Below are 21,693 nucleotides of genomic sequence, written 5' to 3'. Positions count from 1 at the left end.
GGCTTCAATAGACTTTCTGTCCACTTCTGCTCCTCTGATTGGGTCAAGGCTTAGACCATTGGAAAGCTCTTTCCGAACCGGTCGTTTTGACATAAGGTAGGCCCCATTCCGAGGTCTGAGTTCAAAGATATGTCCTTCGGAAGTTCTGCTGACTTTGTGTGCTGTTTCGGCCCGCGTCGACTTTTTAGCTTTTGACCGGGCTTTTAGAAAGGCTTTGTCTTCTCGAAACTTGGCCTTTAATCACGGAACTCCTTAGTAACCGACCTTTGCTCCTTTATCTCGCTAAAGTGGCACATTTCGCACATAATGGACTTTGAAGCACGAAATGCATAAAACACGTAATCAGTGTTAACTCTTAATTATTACTCACATAATTGGTCTAAAAGTATGACTGTTAAAGGGTTAAAACTACAGTTTTGGGCTCTTATCACACAATGTACAACTTCCAAAGTGGAAACCACTTTCAGATGAACGGTTGCGGCATGAAGTTGAGATGCAGAGTAATGACCATTTGTTTGTTTAAAACATGGTAGCTGGACATTAAGTATTCATTGTGGAGCTACTAATCAACAATTGAAGAATGATCTGGTTGAACATCATTGGGCACGTTATGGTGCACGCCACAACCAAAGGAACAACTAATAAGTTTGTTTAAGTTTGTTAACTGTATTTTTTTAGTGTGCTTTTTGTATTTTTTGTTAATTGTACTTTCATCAAATTTGTTTTGTTTAAATAAGATTGTGATTTGTTGAATAAGCTTTGCACATACTAGAAATTAAAAACGTTGCAATATACTTGAAATTAAAAACGTTACAACATACTTGAAATTAAAAATGTTATAACTAAAAATCATCATTTTCATATTCTTCATTTTCATCCCTCAGAAATGGATTGGGAGAGCGTGCTCGCCTACCATGAGACTAACTAACAATGTTTGTTGATCCAGAAGAAGAAAAAGACCCAAACTATTGAGAATGATGAGTTTGAATGCATGGACTAGGAGGGGTTGGAATGTATGGACTAGGAGGGGTTGGACTGTATGGAGTAGAAGAGGTTGGAATGTATGGAGAAGAGGTTGGATAATGAGGAATAGAAAGAGCAATAGGAATACCTTGTTCTTGTTCAACCCATTTACGATAGATAGCTATTTGCTTAGCTTCCCAAAATGTCAGTTGAATACTGCTAAACTTGCTTAGATCAAGCATCATATCATGATATCTTGTTCTTTCTGTGCTTCAAGCCTCAATATTTTGTCTTCTTTTTCCTTTTTCATTGAGAGGAACATTTGTCGTTTTAGCTCTGTTTCTTCTTGCAGTTGTAAGTTGATTGTCTCTGACCTCCTCCAGAGTTTGTGCTATTTGGTGCGTAACTTCATCAGCATCTCTTTTCTTAAACTTTCTTCCTTTTAATCGTTTTTCTGATCCAGGCACTTCCCTCAATGGTTGACTTTCTTCATCTAACGAAATATTGGCTATTCCAATATTATATTGTTAGCGATTGATCCACCACTGACGCCACCACTAACATCACTACTAGAAGTTGTTCTCTGCTTTTTTGAACTACTATCACTTCTAACTTGATAGAAGTGATTCCATTTTGGACTTAAAATTAAAATCCAATAACAATGCTCAAATTTAAATGGTTCATTTTGAATAGTTGAAAAAATAGTACGAGCTCGTGATATTGTATCATCCGCATTAGTACCACTAGCATTCACTTTCAATTGTTGATCATAATAACCTTGAAATAAACTTACCGCATGTTGGATTATGTGAAAACGCGCTTGAACCAATCCACCAGTTCGTGGTTGCCATACATGACCAAGCTGGCTTAGACGCTTGTTCATTTCATTAGCAATTTTCTAAAAAAAACATGTCTATTTTGGCCCATTTCAACAATTGCATCTTCTGAAATAAAAATCCAACTATGACATAAAATTTCATCTTCTATGGCTGTGAATTTTTTTGAACAACCTTGAACATAGGTATGTTGGCTATTTTCTTGGCTTTGGTTTTCACTATTTCTACCACCTCTATTTCCTCCACCTCTAGACCTTTGTGAAGACATTTTGTGATTTTGGTGAAGAATAAAAGAAGAAAGAAGAAGATGTGAATTGGTAAAAAAATTAGTTAAACAACTATGCAATATATATAGGCCCAGTCCAACGGAACTAAATATAGCCGTTAATTCCAATGGTACAAAATCGAGCCATTTGAATTTTTTATTAAAAAAAATGCGGACGGTAAAATTTGGCTCGTCCCACTCTTGGACGGGACAACTTATCCCATGCGAGTCACTTATATTTATGACTAATTTGGTTTCGGATTTGACAATTGTTAAAATAAAAACGGTGTTTTGATAGCGCGTTGGGGACGAAAATTACCATTTTTTTTTGTCAACTGTCACATTAGAAATCGATTTTAACAATGCGTTGATGATGCTCTTAGGAAGTTAAAATAAAAAGATTAACACCCTACTCACATAGTTCTCTAAGGTGCTAAAATTTCAGTTGTAACATCATTCTAGTATTAAGGTTAGAATGAAAATCCTTACTCTAACCATACACACGAAAATATGTGAGTAAGGAAATCTTGAATATTGGTGTGTTAATGGTTGTGAAACTTTCATACATGTAAAGCCATCAAAGTGCTAACATTAAATGGCGCCGTTGCCGGGGAGAAAACTCAAGGATTGACTCTAATAACGTGTTGACTTCCTGAGTGTAAGAGTTAACATCAAATTCAGAAGCACCAAAAGATAGAAATTAGTGAACTTCATTGTCAGGAAAAGAGTTTGTTAAATACTCTTGCGCGAGACTATCAACCATGCTAATCTCACCATCAATGTTAGCCTCTGGAATTTGTTTCATTAACTTGAACACATTTACCTCGATTGAAAGATTTCCGAAGGACATAGTCATGGAGCCATCCCTAGAGTTTATGAGGGCATTAGCAGTTACAAGGAAAGGATGCCATAAGAAGATAGGAATGAAGTCACATGCAACTTCTGTATCCAGAATAACAAAATCGACGGGATAGTAAAAGTCTTGGACTTTTACGAGGACGTTTTCCACAATGCCTTTGAGATACTTAATGGAACGATCAGCTAACTGCAGAGTCATGTTGGTAGGTTTTAGCTCATGAAGACCTAGCTGTTTGAACAAGTAATATGGGAGTAAGTTCACACTAGCTCCTAGGTCTAGTAGTGTAGTAGCAGTGTATTTGTCTTCCAATGTGCATAGAACAATTGGTCTATCAGGGTCCTTGTATTTGATAATACCTTTGGATTCAGTGATGGAAGGGAACTATTCGATGAGGAACGCTTGTTGAGGAACATTTGTTCTCCTTTTTATGGTACACATATCTTTCAAAAACTTTGCATGTTTCGACAATTGTTTGAGGGCTCCGAGAAATAGTAAGTTGATGGTCAAATTTTTGAAAGTTTCTCGAATCTCATCAAAATTTTCATCAGGTTTGTTCTTTGCCAAACGTGCAGGAAACGGTGCCTTGGGTCAGAATTTTGCATAGGGATCGGCTTGCTCGTTTCTCAATTTTTGAGGTGGTGACTTGGTTGGACTTGGTGTTTCTAGCGTAGGTTCAACATCAGGAGTAGGGACTTTGGGAGTATCAGTTTCCTTTGGGAGATTATCTAGCATACGTATTTGATTGTCTACGATTTTGCCAGATCGAATAGTAGTGATGGCATTCACCTCCCCCTGGTTTGGATTACTTGTACTCGGTGCATTGTTTAGTTCAAAGGCAGTGTTTGCTGGCTTAGGGTTTGGAACTACTTGGCCAGGAAACATGCCTTTCTAACTATTTTCTTACGCTAATAATTGAAGCGATTGTTGGATAGACATCAGTATTTGAGATTGTTGGTTCATGTAAGCCAAGAAAGTCTCACCCGTCTTATTAGTAGCGAGTTGCACAGGTGGTGCAACAGGGACTAGTTCACAGTTATTGCTGAGAGGTTGAGGATGATATCCGTAATTTGGATTAGCTGGAACAAGGTTGCAGTTGTTTTGGTAGTTAGGATTGTAATTACTTGGAAACTGATTTTGACTTTGTTGGTACTGTTGATTATTTCTTTGACGGTATGAAATATAGTTGGTGGATGGTCTAACAGGTGGATTGGTGAAACATGGAGGAGCCATCTGTTGGTATTTGGGCGCCAAGTGAAATTCGGAATCTGTCTCCAAGGTGCATTAGGAATGTTGAATGCACAAGCCTCTTTCGATGGTTGGGAATAGGAGTCATATAACAAGGGATAATAAACATTAGGATGGTCAGGACTTAGACAAAGAATACATGGTGAGGTGTTAACGTTCATGACCTGTTTTGGTTTTTGATCGTTCACTTCAACTGCAAGGGCATCTACTTTTTTAGTCAGGGATTCTACCAGATTTTTTTAATTCGGGATCGGATTTTACCTCAAAGACAGATGTAGCTTTTGTAATAGTGTCCTCAATGATCTAGAAGAATCAGTGTTACCCTAATGGGTAACTTTCGTTGCTTGTTTTTCAAGAAAATTTTATGCCTCGGTAGCTCCTTTGTCCATGAAGCAACCGCCATTCATTATATCAAGTGTTTCTTTGTGATGATCGAAAAGTCTATTAAAAAATGAACGAATAAAGACAGTGATGTCGAGCAATTTGGAAGAACATCAATCTATTTTCTCTGTTGAAGATGACTTCCTCAAGAATCTTAGATACCCACTCTTCCTACCCTTGACTTAAAGCCTATTCCTTCGGATTTAAAATACCTACATCTTGATCCAAATGGTAGTCACCCAATTATCATTTCATCCAAATTGACTGCCGATCAAAAATCCCGTTTAATTAACGTCATTCAACAACACCGTTCTGCTTTTGGATGGTCTCTTGATGACATCAAGGGCATTAACCCTAGTGTGTGCACCCATCACATACATCTTGAAGAAAGTACAAAGACGTCGCGTGAACCGCAACGCCGTCTAAACCCCGCCATGAAAGATGTGGTGCAGGAAGAAGTTTTAAGGTTACTTGATGTGGGTATTATATACCCTATCTCTGATAGTGTTTGGGTAAGTCCTGTCCACATTGTTCCCAAGAAGTCTAGCATTACAGTTGTGCGAAATGATAAAAATGAATGCATCTCCACTTCATCATCTCCACTCGTATCCCAGTGAAATGGAGAATATACATTAACTACCGCAAACTTAATGCGGTAACTCGTAAAGATCACTTCCCACTTCCTTTCATTGACCAGATGCTTGAATGTTTAGTGGGTCATGCATATTCAGGCTATTTTCAAATTGTAATCGATTCTGCTGATAAAAAAAAAATGTTCACTTGTCCCTTTGGCACCTTTGCATATAAACGCATGCCTTTCGACCTTTGTAATGCTGGTACATTCCAACGCTGTATGCTTCACATTTTCAGTGATATGGTTGAACATTTTATGGAAGTTTTCATGGACGATTTCTCCATATTTGGTAACTCATTCGATAGATGCCTATCAAATCTTTCCCAGGTTTTTACGTGTTGTGAAGAGAAAAATCTAGTCCTTAACTGGGAAAAATGTCATTTTATGGTTACCAAAGGAATCGTTCTTGGACATATTGTTCCAAGGACGGAATAGAAATTGATAAAGCTAAGATTGAAAAAATTGCATCTCTTCCTATACCAAGAACAGTTCGAGACATACGTGCCTTTTTGAGGCCACGCAGGGTTCTATAGGAGATTTATTCAATATTTCTCCAAGGTTGCTCGACCTTTAGCAAATCTCCTGATTAAAGATGTCGTCTTCGACTTCAATTTCAATAGCAAACAAGCTTTTGAAACCTTAAAAACCGCTCTAACTACAGCTCCTATAATTCAACCACCTGATTGGTCTAAATCATTTGAACTAATGTGTGACGCTAGCGACTATGCTATTGGAGCTATCCTAGGTCAACGCCGATACGACAAACCCATTGTCATTTACTACGCTAATAAAATTCTTAATGAAGCTCAACGTAACTATACCACCATTGAGAAAGAGGTCCTCACTGTTGTCTATGCCTTAGATAAGTTTCTTCCATACCTAGTTGGTTCTTCGACAATAGTCTACACTGGCCATGCGGCATTTCGTTACTTACTAGCAAAAAAGGATGCAAAACAGAGATTGATCCGATGGATCCTCCTCTTGCAAGAGTTTACTCTCGAAATTAGAGATAAAAAAGATTGCGAGAATGTTGTTGCCGACCATTTATCACGACTCATTAGTGATGTCGATAATGATTCAGACCCCATCTGTGATTCCTTTCTTGATGAACACTTGTACTCAGTCTTTTCGTCTCCTTGGTACGCTGATATAGTAAACTACCTAGTTACCGAGGAAGTCCCTTCATCTTGGTCTCGTGCTGACCGAAAAAAGTTCTTCTCCACTATGAAATTTTATTTTTGGGATGATCCCTACCTATTCAAGTATTGTTTAGACCGACTAATACACCGTTGCATTCCCGACTAGGAACACAATGACGTGTTATCCTTCTGTCATGAAAAATCTTGTGGTGGTCATTTTAGTGGTAAGAAAATTGCGGCCAAGGTTCTACAATGTGGCTTTTATTGGCCAACACTATTTAGAGATGCACATGAGCATTGCAAAGCATATACCCGCTGCCAGCAGCTAGGATGCATTACTCAACGCAATATGATGCCTTTAAATCCAATTCTAATTGTAGGATTTTTTTTATGTTTGGGGCATCAACTTCATGGGTCCCTTTCCAAATTCTCATAGCTTTCTCTACATCACGGTAGTTGTTAACTATGTGTCAAAATGGATTGAGGCAATAACATGTTGTGCTAATGACTATAAGACTGTCATTTTTTTTTTGTACAAGAAAATATTTTCTCTCGTTTTGGTGTTCCCAGAGCTATCATTGTGATGGGGGAAAACATTTTTGTAATAAATTTTTTGAGTTGTTATTAAAGAAATATGGAATCACCCACAAGATAGCAACTCCGTACCATCCGCAGACCGGTGGCCAAGTGGAAGTCTCTAATAGAGAGATTAAGTCAATTTTAGAGAAAACAGTCAATCTATCTAGGAAAGATTGGTCTCTCCAATTATCTGATGCCTTGTGGGCATATCGAACGGCCTTTAAGACACCTATATGGATGTCTCCTTACCGCCTCATTTTTGGAAAACCTTGTCATTTGCCGGTTGAACTTGAGCAGCGTATTCTATGGACTATTAAAAGCCTCAATTATAATATCAATGTAGCAGGCGAGAAGCGAAAATTGCAAATAAATGAGTTTGAAGAAATTCAGAGTGATGTATATGATCTCTCGAAATCCTATAAAGCCAACATGAAAAGACTGCATGACAAGCACATATTGAGAAAAAATTTCAAAATTGGTCAAAAAGTTTTGCTATACAACTCAAGATTACATATTTTTCCAGGAAAATTGAAAACACGATGGTCTGGTCCTTTCATTGTCTATGCTGTCACCCCTTATGGGGTAATCTCTTTGAAAAATTTAAACAATAACAACGAATTTTAAGTAAATGGCCAACGCCTTAAACATTACCACGAGTTACAATCTCCAGATGTCAAAAATACTCTTCTCCAAGATCCAATCTGCAGAGACTATTCGATTCGCTGGTGTACTTCCTTCCATTTGTTTAAAAAAAGGGGAAGTACACTATTTTGGTAGTCGGGCCCTCTTTTCTTTTCTTCTCTCATATCACTTGGAGTGTGTGGTTGCAAGCGCTAGAACCGTAGTCCACAACAACTCTATTTTAGAACTATGTATAAATGTCTTCTGATAATTGAGCAAACGTGCCTTCTGGTAAACGATGGGTACCAAAAATTTCCCCTCCTTCCTTCTCTTCTCTTTTCTAATCTTTTTCTCGCGAACTTCAGCTAATCATTTGGTGTAAGTCTCACTCATCACAAATAGGTAATGGTCGTAGTACTTTTGCTCGTAAACGATGTGTGCAAAGGATGGGGTGGTGTTTGCATTGTCAAACACCTTTCTGTCCAGGTTTTCAATCACTATCTAATACTTACCGGTATAAGGTATACTTTTGCCTGACACCAGCTGAGCAGGATAAACTTCATCGCCGTGCCGTTGCTCCCACGGGTTGGGAATCGTCTTGAGGATCTGACGTTAAAAGATTCAACATGTATATACTCGTGTCTTTTCCATTTCCCCTTTGCACTACGAGATTCATGTTCAACATCAGATGTTGCCTACTTGGGACACGGGTAATAGATTCCACCAGGCCAACCCCTAACTGTTTGCTATTTGATTTCGTTTCGGGGCGGTTTGAGGCTATACCATATGCAATAAGGGTAATATTATTAGACTGTTACACCCCTCGCACGGTCAAGGATGGTATCGTCTTGCACCCTAGGCCCCAAAATTATCAAGGTTAAGCGAGAGTCTGGCTGGATTGGGTTCGCTCCAGCGTCGGCATGATCCCCTATTTTGCCGCTTTTAATTAAAAACAAGTTTTGCCAAACAAACTTATCCTCTTAATCTTCATACTACCTTCCTTTTCTTGATTTTTAATGTTGATCATTTTGGAAGCTCATTTGTCCCATTTGGAGTTGAAACGAATCGGGAATCCACGTTTGAAGTTTTTAGAACAATTAAGGACATAATTGGCATTTCTAGATTTTATTTGGGCTTGGGCCAAAAATTCCACCCCGACCCAAGTCACGTGCCCACTTCATAAACCCACCACGCGACCATCACACGCGTCATTCCCTTCATCTTTCTTCCCCAACAAAAATCGGATCTAGTTTCCATCGCCTTTTCTTGCGCATGCGACACACATCATCATAGTTAGACTCGCGCACGCGACCTAAACTAAACCAAATCCAGTTATTTTCCTACATTAACTTCCCCCTACATTGCTCACTTCACATCCACCTCATGCGAGTCAAACACAATTCTCTATGGCCGCGAACAGACGCATAATAGTTGAGCGAAATTTTTTTAATCTCGTCAATGGTGGTATGTTCCACCCATTTTTTGACGAGGAGATTGAAAGTAGAGGGTGGGAGTATCTATTGCACCAAAATGCGGAACATTACTCCAAAGATTTGGTTTTGAAGTTTTACAACAATGGTGGTTTTTGAGGAAATGAATTTTGGATTGCGGTGGATGGGTTGGAACGTGAACTCATGTTGGAGTTGATCTTTGATATCACTAGCATTCTAATCAACTACTATACTCTGACACTGCAAATATTGGAGTACCCAACCACTTTGGACTTGATGATCGACACGCTAATCAAGGGAGAATACAATGACGGCTCAAGATGCGCGTACCAACACTCTCTGCGACGAAACCAACTGGCAGTCACTCAATGGATGGTCTACAATGTGATTGGCACATCAAAGACATCGGACGTTAACAAGATGTTTCTTCACTTGTTGTGGATCCTACAGGAGAGGAAGGAAATTTTTTGCATGGTGCACTTCCTCGGCTATATCATTACTGAAGCCTCTAACAGGTCAGCCCCTCTTGCTATTTTTGTTACACAGATAATGATTCATTTAGGTTTCCAGTCTGCTACTCTATTAATTCCCACAAGGCCCTTTGAAAACTTTGGGATTTTTGAGACATGTGTCATGGATCACTAGGACCCTACAACGAAAGTAGCGGCAGAGCACAATACACTCAATCAACACTGGCCTGCGTAACATGTTTATGCGCCAAGTGAATATGGAAACTTCCATGGGTGAATTCCAGCAGAACATACATACTCGTCAGAACAAGTTTCAGTGCATGATCATGGCAAACCAGCACCAGCTTCAGGGTCAGGTGCTGCAGTCTTTAAAAGATATTTAGGATTAGCTAGCCACCTTGGGAGCTTGACGCCCTCGTCATCGCCGTAACCCTAGTTCATCTTCAGCTAATCTTGAAGATTCACAGTAGCAGCTTTACTCATTCTAGTTTAATAATGACTTTTGTCATTTGTTCCTTTACGTAATTGCATTTTATTTTTCTATTAATGTAAAACGGTGTGTTGTTTAATTTCTCAAAATTTTGTATCTTGAGACAAATTAAATTGGTATGAGAAATTATCTACGTATAAGATTATCGTCTTCCTTATATATAAATATACATTAATCAGTTGCATTATGCATTAGGCCTAATGATTAAGTCCAACGGACTTATCCAAAAGTAAGTCCAATGAACTGATCCAAAAGTATGCTCAACGTTCTCATCCACCACTAAGCCTAACGACTTTATTCTGCACACTTCTCCACAAACGGTCATGTTTTTTTTTTTTTTTGCTATAAAATTTGACCCTCCTCACCATACTTCACTCATCCCATTCTCTCACTTTCCACAACTTAATCTTCACCAACTCTCATCTTCTTTAACATAATGGATCCGATTAAATTTTTTGAAAAGCATCAACGTGATGATGCATTTAAGGTCTTCCTGCTAACAGTATTTATCGTTGTCATATTGTTGGTTATGCATCTAATTCTCTAAAATATCTAGATCTATGTAACGTACATCTCTCTTTTTCTTTGTACGATTTACATATTAAATAGAGAAATTCCCTATTTAATATTTGTGTATATTAATTGTATTTTTACCGTATCATAAACATAAAAAATTATAAAAACCCATAAAAAAAAATCAATAACTCGCAAAAATAACTCAATCTTGATTCATTGTATTCAAAGCAAGTCGCGCACGCTACTTCGGTACGCCTAACAAATGTCGCGCACGCAACTATATAAAATCTAACCATCTTCCACTATTGAGGTTTGCTACATCAATTCAGAATTTACCTGTAGGTCTAACTATCTTGTGGCCCATTCCTCCGTATGTTTTATCTCTTTGCATGCCTTAATAACAGTCTTCGGGACGTGACATTAAATGCCTTATTTGACAACTCAAGATAGAAAATACGTGTTGATCTAACTGCCATGTGAAACCTTCCTCCGTATTATCTTCTATTTGTGAAAATATCTTAATCATCTCGGGAATCTGACTTTAAAAACCCACCTTAGATATCCATACTCGATACGTCCTGCCACATTAATGTGATGCAACAAGAGCACCTGTTCTATATGTTTTTTTTTTCAACATATTAATTTTGGATCTAACTGCACTTGCCATCCTGATCCGTTAATATTCATATATTGCCTATAAATATCGTTCTTTCCACCATCTTCATTTCAATCATTCTTCACTATTCTTCCCTCACATATAATTTCAAATGGCTCAACTAAAACAAATCAAATATTGCCCAAGAAAAATTTTATGAATTTTTTTCATGATGGCTTGTTTTCCCCATATTTTGACACTGAAACTGTACGTCGAGGATGGATGTCTCTGCCATATCATTCGGCAGCTGCCTATTCCAGAGAATTGGTTATGATGTTTTACCAATTTAGCGAAATGGTCCATGGTAAATTCTATTTCCATGCCCATGGACAACGTTTTGAATTAACTCCAGAAATTATCTCCGAAATCCTTCAAATTCCTATGATGAACCCTAAGTTAGCTATTCTAGAGTCACAATTTTTTACCATCAAGCAACTAATGCAGGCCACTGTATCTCGTGGCGAACTTGGAAATAGAAACCACATTGTTCTTCAGCGCTCTTTGCAACATAATCAATGATCCGTTATACACTGGTTAGGACACAATGTGGCTGGAATATCAAAAACATCTGAAGTGACCAAACCTCTTCTCCACATACTCTGGGTGAAGCAGACTCAAAGGGATGACTTTTGTATCATCCAATTTATCTGGAACTAGATCACCAGGACCAAAAAATGGTTAGCCCCTTTGCCTATCCTAGTCACGCGAATTATGTTGCAATGTGGTTATCAAGCCGTTTATCCAGAAATACCTATTCAAATAGCTCGCCTTACTACCCTTCACGTAGAGTGCGTCGCTGGTTTTTGAACTCCATATACTTAAATGAACCTGACAACCGAACAAGAAGACCACAAACCATCCTCTGAACATTTCTTTGATGAAAATGCCATGCATATCATCTTTAATCCTGTGGAAGGCATCCAATTTCTTCACCAAGGCTTGGGAGCACTGCACGCCCGTCAGGAGATATTCTTTACATGTTTGTTGGAATCACAGGAAGGTCAGGCAATGCACGAAGTGGCACAAGAAGAATTCTTGAACAACCACTCACAGTTTTTGGAAAATCACGCGATTATAATGAAGAACCAAAGCGATTTTTCCACTCACCAGGGTGAAATTCAGCAGCATCTCATCCAGCAGATTGATCAACTCGACAGTCTTGTAAATGATCTGCTTCCACTTAGCCATCCTTGCCGTCAATAAAACCTTGGATTTTGTTCCACCTTTCAATATTAGGTTTTTAGTTATATTTATCTCTTAGTCAACCTATTTTGTCTTTTTTAATGTTTTCTATTGTTAAGCAGTAGTTAAAGATATTGTGCCCATTAAGTTGTAATAATTCTTGTTGTTATCAATAAACCATCATTTCAAGACAAATTTTAAACTATTGTTTTAAATTTGTTTGTAGGAGAGCCTATCTTCTTTCATACTCTTTCATCTATCCCGACAGACTTTATTGGATTCTTCCCTTTGTATCACTTTATCCATCAGGTGTGGTGAACAGACTTGATTCACTTACAGTGGGACCTTCTCGTTGCTTCACGCAACGTGACTATTTCATTTTGGACGTTTCCTCACACTGATTAATAGTCTGTCTGGACTCCTTGCCTTACCCCTTTATCTGCTCCAACTAACCTATCTTCATCAAGCATGGCTACACCAAAAATCATTCCTGAGTAATCCTTCCAGGCTTTGATGGATTCCCATGCTTATGGCATTCATTTTCGTGAATACATCACCAACATTGGGTGGTCTTCCCTAGTTTTTCAATTTGACCAAACTTATTCTCCAGGTTTGGCTGCATACTTTTATGCCAATATGGGAGACACACAATAATTTAATCATGCCCAAGGTTTCTTCTTAGACGGGTTCACAATCGAAGTTGGTGGCACACAACATATCTTTTCTGAGCCAATGTTTGCCTTAACTTTGGATCTTCCTTATCACAAGCTTGTGACAACTTGGCCATACATCAGCCAGAACTCGTACTGTTCCTTTTCATGGTGTGCTTTTCGTGGAACATATGGTGACAGTCTTGTAATTAAAAAAGAAGACATTACAACTGGCAGATGGCCAGACACCACCATTCCCTTAACAAGCATGACCATGAACGTAGGGAATGCAATGTTGTTTATCCTTCTGAACATAATGGGAGATTGACATTTTTCTACTGCTAATGATGTTGCATGTGTTGTATTCAATGCACTTGCTCAAGGTCATACATTCTTTGACATCATAAATTGTGTTATCACCAATCTGAAAAAAGTTCGCACTGTTCGGCATCAATATCTATTTTTACCTGTAATTGCTTGTTGAATTATGAGGACACATTTCCCACAGTTTTTGGCTACTTTTAACGATTGGGTTAAAGTAGATTCTATGTGCCCTGCGAACAGAATAATTCGTTCATTAAGGTTTCGGCAATGGCGTGAACGTCTTTCACGGTACCTGAGGTACGTTCGCTGTTTTCCTGATGGTGATAATATGTTTGAACATTTGAACGAATCAGGGGAACAACAATGGAGCACCATTTGGCAAACTATTACCGATTGGCGCAATCCTAAGGAAATGCATTTCACTCGAGATGACAAGAGAACATCAGTATCTAGTGGCTGATAAATTTGAGTACGCCACTGTGTATATAAATCTAACTGTATATAGTTGTGTTGGTGTGCTATCGTTTTTGTTTATTTTTGTACAATATATTATGTTAGAATAACTTTTTGTTGCAGCTATCCAGCCCTAATTTTGCTCAAGGTTCTCAAGTAATTTCTTTATTTATCTCTTGATATTTCGAGGACTAAGCATCATTATGTTTGGGGGTGAGCTTTAAACCTGTAGCAAAAATTAGGCAACTTGTAGGTTGTATATAGTTTCTATTTTCTTTTTAGTGAATGTACTTAGTGACAAAGTCTTATTTCCTTTTCTATGATGAAAATTTTCTAGAAATCTCACATTATCATTCGAATTAGGATTTGTTCTTAAGAAACTTAAGATAATACGTACGCAATAGTTTTTACATCTTTTCATGAGTATTCATGCACTTAGTATCATCGATTGTACATAGTAGTAAGTTTATGGAACCCACAGTTAGTCTACTTAAATTATCAATCCTGTGAGAATCTAAGCAAAAAGCTTCGATATGTATGAATTATGAGTAATGACACAGACGAGTAGTTTTTTAGAATAGAGAAAATCACGCGTCTACTTACTTGATCATCATCCGAACCCTAAGAGGGAATTTAGGCCTTCTTTGGATTGACATAGCCAAAAATTCATACCTGTTACAAATTTTACCGCTAGTCGCCCCACTGACCCTTTTATCAAACCTTTTACTTTCACCAACAATTCCTTACCTACCTATTAACCCCAAATAAAATAAACCCACCTAAATGATGAGGATGAGAAATAGGATGAAATGTAGAAAAATAAAGAGAATGACTTGTCCCAAATAAAAATCAGTTACTTACGTCAAAAAAAAAAAAATTAAAGTGGAACTCCTAAAAATCAAATCAATAGGAGTCCAAAAGTTTAAAAGTTCAAAGTAGGGAAAGTCGTGTAGAAGCAAGAAAAGAAAACAAGGACTTCTCTTGTGTAAACATCTTGAAGACTTTATTCTCTCATACTTGTTATTTTTTGATTTTCCATTCCCATTTTCTTCTACACCACCACCTAAGTCCCATAATACCTAATAAAGACATCTAGCTCAATTAGGAGTAGGATGGTGTGATAATAAGTAGTAGATGTGATTGATCGACCTCGACTCCTCTAACTGTCATTGAGATGTGAGGAAACGTGTGCCACTGTACACTGGAGTTAGCAAAACCTGAGTGGAAAAATTATGAGCGAATTTGTGTTTCGACATATACCTGTGAGAACCTATTTAGGGACGCTCTCCAAAGGATCCAGAAACGGCCCTGCTTGTATATTTCAATGAAAATTTCACTGTATGCATGTTTATATGTAGATGTTTTAATTATTGTATACATATTAATTTGAGTTTCAAATGAATTAATCCTTGTTCCCCACTAGGAAGATGTATAGATATCTGAGATAAATTTAGGAAACAAACTTTTGTTACTGAGTCGTTGTAATATAGATGAAGTTTGTGAGTATCGTCTCTGGAAAACTCTCATGAGACTATAACTCATCCACTAGGGAATTCCTAGTAGTTTAAGGCCTTGTTGCATACGGTCAATGCAACCGCACTCTGCGAAACGAGAATTAGTTTAGGATTACACATTTTTTGCAACTTATGTGTTTTAATGTCTCTTCTTTGCTTAAGGACAAGCAAAGTGTTGTTTAGGGGTGGTGTGATAAGTAATAACTAAGTTTTAATAGATGTAAAAACAGTAGTTAAAACATTACTAAATTATGCTAATCAATTAATATAATACTCTCTAAAACATGTTGATATAGAGGAGTAATCATTTTTTATCCACTCTTGCATGCACGTACTTGTAAACTTAACGAATCTAGAATAAACTACTATTAACTAATGAGAGTAATATGAAAACAGTGAATTAAAGATAAGAGAAAGATATATAGGAGAGTAATAAATCTACCTAATGATTAGTTTCATGCAAATCGAATTATTCATTGAAAAGAGATAATCTTTAGGTTTTCATGCAATGATCCAACCTAAAGCCTCAAACTTTATCATCCCTAGCAACAACCTACATCTCTATAGTCATTATTACTAGCATGTAGGATTATTACAACCAAATCTCTCGATTTAATCATAACAATCCCTAGTTTAATTTACTATATGCTTATTTTGGAAGTCATACAATAAACTAAACTCATTGAAACACATACAAAATTAAATAATTATCACTAAGCAATATATTCCTCATTAGGCTTTATAATCACTCCCTCTAATAGGGGGATTAGCATAATATCATTGGATTTATTAAACTAAGACAATAATGTAAAGACAAGAATTGAATATAAAACTAAAGCTTTTTATTGAAAGGTTCTAATTAAGGCTACACTACAAACTAATTAATTAAACCTAAACTAAACTAAATAGGAAGAGAGATAGAGAACCCTAATTACAACTAAACTAATGTGGGAGTAGCCAAGTTTTGTTTAGCATTAACCCTCTTTATATATAAGAGGGTTAGGGTTACATTTTCATGCATGAGCCAAAAAGGGGGACTTTGGGCCTCTAATGTGAGTCCAAAGTCCATTAGGTTAAGTCTAAAGAGGCCACAACTGTTGGAAATTACTTGAGTGCCTTTTTTGTCAACTTTTACAGCTTTTATTAGGATAGTCCTGGGTTTATTGGAAATATTATTTCGAGTCGGTCGTTTTGACATAAAGTAGGCCCAATTCTGATGCATGAGTCCAAATATATGCCCTTTTGAAGTTCTTATGGTTTTTTGCCTTTTTTCTACCTGAATTGTCTTCGACTTCTCAACTTTGACTGGGCTTGAAAAAAGCTTTTCTTCCCGATTCTTGGGCTTTAAACATAGAAATTCCTCAACAATCATCTTAACTCGTTTTCAATACAAAAGTGGTGCATTTAGTTACCGAATCAACTTCAAGTCCTGAAATACACAAAAACACATAAACATTACTAACTCTTATTTATTATAAACATAATTGGCCTAAATAAAATACTATTAAGGGGTTTAAACTACACTTTTGGGTGCTTATCAATAAGCACCCAAAACTGCAATATTAAACCCCGTAGAGACATAGCAATTTGGTTAATTATGTGTTTAATAAGCATGAAATAATTAGATTTTCGTACTTTTACAGGTTTTCATAGTTAACGTGAAAATAATGGTTCAACTTGCATTAAAGCACGTGAATAGTGTATATATCTGAAGTCTTCCTATTCAGCCCATGTGAAACTCAACAAAGCTGGACTAAAGCCCGGGGACTCAAATAGGACATAATCAAGTCAGAACGGGATTACGTGTAGAAAAGTATCAAACTTCTGAAGCTCATATCTCTTGAATATGGACTCTGATTTCGGCAAGTAAGCTACCCAGACGATCAATACGACAAGCTCTACCTCAGGCTAGATTTTACAGAAATCAACTTGTGGACCCACCAATAGACACAACACGTTGACCGACTCTACGGGCCCACAAGAAGGAATGAGTCATCAATCATGGAGCAAGTTAAAAAAAAAAGTGCCAAATTATTGGCACAAATTGACACCTTGTATGTGATTAAATGCATTATTTTGACTTGTATGCTAAATAGTGTTTAATTTTGGCATGATTTGATTTTGGAGATAAGATTGTAGTAAATGTGAGTAAATGGGGGGGAGATGCTTTCACATGGTAAATGAGAGAATGCTCTCATATGTATTGAATTTGGAATTGGGAGAATTCATTCCTATTCATGCATGTTTTATTTTCTAGCTAAGCTTTAAGTTTCATGAAATAGTGTTAATGGAATAACCTTTGTTCATCAAATAAAAGCTTTTATCCTTCAAGTAAAAATAAGGTCTTTCATTCTTCTTCTTCTTCTCTTTTTATCTTAATTTAGAATAACCCATTTGCATAATCATTTACTCCTATGATCATAAGCTAAAACCCTCCAAGGTGGAGGGTTAATGATGCTCATGTGAGGATCAAGCTACGTATTCTTAGATTACATAACCACTACTTAGGGACTTAGGACTCATTTGACATCCTACCCCAAAATGATAGTGTTTGGCCAAATTCAAAGCCTGGAGCTCGAGATAAACTTCGGCGTCTTGTGACCTAGGTGACATACTTGGGGTTAGTCAAGACGCTTGAAGCCCTTGGTGATTTCAGACTCCTCTATTTGACAGGTTGATGTAAGATGAAACCAGGAGTTGAGATGGTATTTCAGAGATGAAATATCAGTTCAACTCCTCATGCTAGTAAGATGGACTCAGAGATGAGTACATCTTGCTAGGGATCAATACTCGAGTCTGTTTCGGGTTTGTCTATGATCCCAAAACGGATTATAGATAGTTGTGATCATTTTTCTAAAAAAAATACGTAGTTAGACTTTGCATGAGTAGGATTAATTATCTATCTTTTTCTCTTTCTTTAGTTTTCTCATAAAGTTTTATCAATTACCTTAACTTGCATATTAAGTTATCTCAGGAAATTAAAATAAAAATATCAACACCCTACTCACATAGTTCTCTAAGGTGCTAAAATTTCAGTTGTAACATCATCCTAGTAGTAAGGTTGGAACAAAAACCCTTACTCTAACCATACACACGAAAACACGTGAGTAAGGAAATCTTGAATATTGGTACGTTAATGGTTGTGAAACTTTCATACATATAAAGCCATCAAAGTGCTAACATCAACAAGTTAGGTGACTTTATCGACTATCCGCAAGATCCACTCCATCGTCTCTTACTGGCAGACCGCAACCGCTCTCTGTCACCCCCAATTGCAGAAATCCTGCTCCCATCCGTCGTCATACTCATTCACCAAGATGACAATCCTCACCATCACCACTACAACACAATTATAATCGACTTCCTGCCCCAGCAGTCAACCAGGAAAACGACAGAGTCATCAACACCATCACTCAAGCTAACGAGCCCACCGCAGACTACTCCCATCGCGACAAGCGTCACCAAATCGGTGATAAGAACCATTGCTTCAACCTTACTCATACCAGAGCTTCCGTCATTCCACCCATCAAAAGCCTCAGACTCTACTTCATAGATGATGTTCTCAACAAAATTTAACTTCATACAATGATGCACTCGTAGTCCAACTAAATGTCAAAGCCATTCGAATCTAGAGAATCTTAGTTGATCCCGGAAGTTCATGCAACATCCTTCACTACATCACCTTCAAGTAACTCGGGTTACCCGACTCTATCTTAATTCCAACAGCCGCCCCAATCTACAGCTTTAACGGACTATGCACCGATCCCAAAGGTTATGCCTTACTGCTCGTCTCCATCACAAATAACACAGGTTTTAATGTCACCATGAGGATCCGCTTCAGCATCCTAGACATCCCATTTTCATACAATGCCATCTTAGGACGCCGCTGGATCCACAGCATGAAAGCAATTCCATCAACCCTGTACCAAGTCATTCACATCCCTAGTTCGTATGGCATCATGGAACTTAGCGGCGACTAATTGCAAGCGCAACAATACAGTCGAATCAACACCACTATTCCCGAAGAAACTTTTTACCAGACAGTGTTCACTCCTCCACCACCCGTCACTCCAGCTTAATCGACTCCCAAACATGGTCAAACTTCAACACCCCCAGCCCTTAAGATAAGCATTGACATTCCAAGTGTCCAGGTCAATATAAGCACGGAAAAACATGTTTTCATTGGCTGTGACCTAGGACAAACCATCCATGAACAACTTGTAAAACTGCTAATTAAGTGATAATAAAGATGTTTTTGTTTTCTCATATACCAATATGCCTGGTATAGATACTTCAGTTACATGCCATCGACTCAATGATAACCCAAAATATCGACCCGTCACATAGCGACCCCATACTTTGTCACTTAAATACAAACATAAGGTCCACAACGAGATCGAACGATTGAAAAAGGTTGGGTGACCAATATTGTCGTTGTACCCAAGAAGAATGGTCAAGTCCGTGTTTGTATTGACTTCACAGACATCAACAAAGTATGCCTGAAAGACAGTTTCCCACTCCCACGCATCGACCACCTTGTCTAACAAACTTGCAGCCATGCCTTACTCTCATTCATGAATGCATATATTAGGTATAATTATATCCCACTACACCCGGATGATCAAGAATAGACTGTTTTCATTACTGAAGAAGGTTTATTTTGCTACACCGTCCTCCCATTCAAAATAAAAAATGTTGGAGCCACATTCCAATGATTAGTTAACACCGTATTCAATGATATGATTAGTAAAACCATGGAAGTTTATGTTAATGACATGCTCGTCAAAAACATGGAAGCCGTTGATCACATTATGCTCCTACAAATTGCTTTCGATAGAATCCGTTAATATAAAATGAAGTTCAATCTTGCCAAATGCCTTTTCGGCGTAACTTAAGGTAAATTTCTCAGATACCTTGTTTCCAAACACGGAATCGAAACCAATCCTGATCAAATCAGAGCTATAGTCAACATGCTAACTCTAACCACCAAAAAGTAGATACAACGACCCAACGGACAAGTCCCCGCTCTCAATCAATTCATCTCTAGAGTATCTGATAAATGTCGACCTATCCTCAAGATTATCTGCAAAGGCTCCCCATACATATGGAATGATGAATGCAATGAAGCCTTCTCCAAACTCAAGACATATCTTTATACTCCACCAGTAATCTCCACCCCTGTCAGTGATGAAGATCTCTACCTATATCTCTCCACATCTGATTTCACAATCAATTATGTACTTCTCAGAAATGACAATGGAGTCGAAAAATCGGTTTACTTCACTAGCAAGACACCACTACCTACTGAACAGTGTTACACTCCACTCGAAAAAGTCGTCTTCGATCTCCATTATTTTGCTAAGGAATTCAAGCCATATTTTCAAGGGCGCACCATTAGTCATCATCGAGTACCCCTTAAAACACATCTTGAATGACAAATCCAAACCAGCTCATATCGCCAAATTAGCAGTCAAGTTAGCAGAACATGACCTCGACTTCCTACCACAGACAACTTTCAAAGCCCAAGCAACCATTGATTTTTTAACTGACTTCTCCGCCGAAGATCTACATTGGCATCCTAAATACGAACCCTGACCGCCAAAGCCAACTGGACAAGACATATGGTCTCTTTATATTGACGGTTCTTACAACAACGATGGCAGCGACATCGGTGTGACACTTCACTCACCACATGGCTCCATCATTGGAAAGTTTGTTCGAATGGACCTCACAACTTCTAACAACGATGCAGAATATGAAGCTCTCATTGATGGTTTACAAACCACCCAAACTCTACAAGCTCAAACAAGATGATCATCGAATTCAATTAAATCCAATCAGTTTCACAATGATAAAATTCTTATTCTACAATCTAATGTCAAAACATTATTTGTTCGCAATCATTAATAGTACTTTTCCAAAATATTCTCAACATTTTGCCTTAAATTTCAAAAAAATCATTAAGAAATTTAACAAAATGAGTTCACTTGAACAATTCTTAGGGTTTAATTAATTTTTTTATTTCTTCCAACATAGAATCGAATCGAATCAAAACTGCAAATTGGCGAGACGGGGTATCTTGTTTGAAGAAGAAATCACCATTTGAGCTAATTTGATTTCTAAATGAAGTGTGAGAAATGAAAAATGATGTTAGAGAAATGAGGCGACCTAACAATCATTTTTATGTTTTCGTGCTCTACTTTCGCTATAAAGCCTTCGAGAGTTTATCGCGTGGTGCGCTCGTGAATAAGAGGAGAACAAGTACACACTTTGGTGAATAAAAGACGCCCCTGTACGCATCGTATTAAAAAAACAATGTGAAGCCGTCATTGGACTTGTCTTATAATTGGCAATCTGGTGTAGTATCGTTGATCTCCACCTGCTTCGACTGTATCTCAGTATCAGATGCCGCAAACACCGAAGTAAGAACCTCCAGCTGCTACATATAAAGCATATTTTGCACAAA

The sequence above is a fragment of the Coptis chinensis genome, chromosome 5 (assembly GCF_015680905.1).
Source record: "Coptis chinensis isolate HL-2020 chromosome 5, ASM1568090v1, whole genome shotgun sequence".
NCBI lineage: Eukaryota > Viridiplantae > Streptophyta > Magnoliopsida > Ranunculales > Ranunculaceae > Coptis > Coptis chinensis.
The sequence above is the reverse complement of the archived record's forward strand: the minus strand, read 5'-3'. Positions refer to the sequence as shown.